The sequence below is a fragment of the Neofelis nebulosa genome, chromosome 10 (assembly GCF_028018385.1).
Source record: "Neofelis nebulosa isolate mNeoNeb1 chromosome 10, mNeoNeb1.pri, whole genome shotgun sequence".
Lineage (NCBI taxonomy): Eukaryota > Metazoa > Chordata > Mammalia > Carnivora > Felidae > Neofelis > Neofelis nebulosa.
Genome location: NC_080791.1, coordinates 102,700,169 through 102,703,435, shown reverse-complemented (window position 1 = coordinate 102,703,435; position 3,267 = coordinate 102,700,169). Strand labels below are relative to the sequence as shown.

The 3,267-nt window shown below is 50.7% G+C and overlaps 1 pseudogene; it reads left to right on the top strand.

The window, feature by feature from the left end:
* The first annotated feature begins 1,288 nt into the window (after nucleotides 1-1,288).
* LOC131486678 (large ribosomal subunit protein uL11-like) lies at nucleotides 1,289-2,138 on the top strand (annotated as a pseudogene).
* The last annotated feature ends 1,129 nt before the right edge of the window (nucleotides 2,139-3,267 follow it).

Sequence of the window (3,267 nt, the reverse complement as noted above, 5' to 3'; positions counted from 1 at the left end):
CTATAGATGCCAGGCCCCATACTTGAAGCTGAAGATAATGACAAAAAACCATGGTCCTGGCCTTCAAGGAGGTTTTCAGAATTATTTCAGCATGGGAGCAGAGTTTTCCAGTGAGGCCCACACTGCCCTGGCCCCAGAAATACCTCCAGGACACTCAGTCCCCACGAAACGGAGCTAGATGACCAGGGATTGGGGATCCAGGGCTGACAGTCTGGCTCTGATGCTGTGTCCCGAAGCCAGCCACGTCCGGCACACTGGGACCACACCGGTGGGCCCCACGGTGGAGTCATTGCAGCCTGGCTGGCTCAGCGCCATGCATTTTCTGCTCAGCCCCCGACCCTTGGCCCTTGAGGCTGTTATTTGGTCTCCCTCTGTGGGACTCCTTCAGACTTTGACTCTTTAGTTGATTTAGGAGAGAAGATGAGGAAGAACTGCCAGTGTGGCTCCCAAGAGAAAATGCTCAGCAATGAGCTGGCAACGTGGGGAGTCACCTGCATGGAGGTGGCAGGGGGCGGGCAGTGGGAGAAGCACGGGGATTCTGGGATATGCAAGTAGCTGACTCTGGTTTGAATACCTTCTCTAGCCCTCCCCACTGGGTGACCCTGAGCAGGGGTCTGTTCTTCCTTCCTTCCTTCCTTCCTTCCTTCCTTCCTTCCTTTCTTCCTTAAGTTTATTTATTTATTTAGAGAGAGAACATGAGCAGGAGATTGACAGAGAGAGGGAGAGAGAGAATCCCCAGCAGGTTCTCCGCTGTCAGTGCAGAGCCAGACGCAGGGCTGGAACCCACAAACTGTGAGATCATGACCTGAGCCCCCGGGCGCCCCTGAGCAAATTACGTCTTACAGGCTCCTCTTCTTCATCTGCAAACCTGGCAAAACAATCCCAAGGTGCAGGATTATTGCAAAGTTGCAGTGAAATACTGAAGCCCGGTGGGGAGCACATGGTACAAGCCGTTTGCCAAGGGGTAATAGATGGGAGGAGGGTGGAGGAGCGTTCCGTGAGCTCTCCCCGGTGCAGAGAGAGGAGTCAAGAGCTAGCAGCTGAGCCAGGGCATGCCCGTAGTTACGATTTTGGACAGCACTGCATTCTCGGCTACAGCGCTTTTTGCTTGCCGGAGCCATTCTGCGGTCACTCAAGGAGAAATGGAGTGCAGTGGGGGAGGGGCCCAGGAGGCGCCGCACGGCCAGCCTGTCGCTCCCAGATGATGGATGAGCCTGTTCCAGGCCTTGTAATTAGTGCTGACTGGCTCTGAGACTCCTACCGTGGGGGAATGTTCCCTGCTTCCCCCATGTCCGGGAGGCCCTCCTCAGGGTCTGGGGCTGGACTGGGTGTAAAGTTTGCCCCGACACTCCAGCACACCCTTCCCGAGACCGGTGTGCATGTGTTTCTGTACACGTGTGTGAATGTGAGTGTCTGTGCCTGTCTGTGACTCTGGTGACCGCGATTGTGTGTACATGTGTATACACATATGTATGAGTGTACTTACACGTCTATGAGTGTGCATGTGTGCTAAGTTGTTAGTCGAGCCCACGATTAAATACGCGATGAACTTTTGGCTTTCGGCCGGGAGGAGGTGAAGGGGCAACCGTCTTTGGTCGCCGTTCATCCAACACCAGCCACCTCCACCAGGCCACCTAAGTTCGACTCCACCAAGATCAAAGTCATATACTTGAGGTGCACGGGTAGGGAATTCAGTGCTGCCTCGCTGTAGCCCCAGAGATCAGCCCCCCCCCCCCCCCCCGGGTCTGTCTCCAAAGAAGGTTGGTGATGATATCGCCAAGGCAACCGGTGATGGGAAGGATCTGAGGATTTCAGTGAAACTGACCATTCAGAGAAGACAGGCTCAGATTGAAGTGTTTCCCTCAAGGAACGGCCAAGAGATGGAAGCAGAAAAACATTAAGCACCGTGGAAATACCACTTTTGATGAGATTGTCAACATTGCCCCACAGATGCAGCACTGATCTTTAGCCTGAGAACTCTCTGGACCCATTAAAGAGATCTTGGGGACTGCCCAATCTGTGGGCTGCAATGTTGACGGCCACCACCCTCGTGACATCATACGTCATATCAATAGTGATGCAGTGGAATGCCCAGCTAGTTAAGAACTACAAAGGAAAATATTTCAATAAAGGATCATTTGAAAACCAAAAAAAAGGGGCGCCTGGGTGGCTCAGTCAGTTAAGCGTCTGACTTCGGCTCAGGTCATGATCTCGCGGTCTGTGAGTTCAAGCCCTGCGTCGGGCTCTGTGCTGACTGCTCAGAGCCTGGAGCCTGTTTCAGATTCTGTGTCTCCCTCTCTCTCTGCCCCTCCCCTGCTCATGCTCAGTCTCTCTCTGTCTCAAAAATGAACAAACGTTAAAAAAAAGTTAAAAAAAAAAAAGCAATGAGAGGAATAAATGCTAGTCTTTAGTCTCGGTTACTCGAAGCAGACTTCTTATTTCAAGAAGTCACTTGACTGGCCCCTTTTAGTTATCCAAACGTCTGGCAACCCCAGTTCTGAGGGAGGAAATAACAGAAACGTCCATCGCTCTGTGCAGGCCTCCCCTCCCTGAGTAGCCACATCAGGCCAGGCGGGAGGAGGTGTTCCACTTGTATAAGGGTTTTTCTGGAATAAGGGGAATTCATATTTCCCCAACATTTCTTCCTAAGATTCAAAATTGAGAAACGCTTTTGGGATGGATGAGTGTAATTTCAACCAAGGCTTAGGACAAGGAATATCAGTAAGTTCTGAAAAATGAAATTACCTTGGGGGGCACCTAGCTGGCTCATCAGTAGGGTATGAGGCTCTGCATCTCAGAGTCAAGAGTTCATTCCCCACACCGGGAACGCCTACTTGAAAAAACAAAATAAAATAAAGTCTTCAATAAAAGATAAATAAGTAGGGCACCTGGGTGGCTCAGCCGGTTGAGTGTCTGACTCTTGATTTCGGCTTGGGATCTCAGGGTTGTGGTATCAAGCCCCGTGTCAGGCTCTGTGCTGAGTGTGGAGCCTGCTTGGGATTCTCTCTCTCTCCCTCTGTCCCTCTCCCCCACTCACACTATCTCTCTCTCTCAAAAAATGTAAACAAACAAGCAAACAAACAAAATTAAATTATCTTGAGAGAAAGGGAATCTGCGTTCCTAAGCACTGGGGTCTACTCTCCACCCTGTCATTCATCAACTACGACACCTTAAAGGAATAGATTAACTGCTTTTGTTTTTTTAAGTTTATTACTTTACTTTTACGTAATCTGTACATCCAACGTGTGGCTCGAACTCACCACCCTG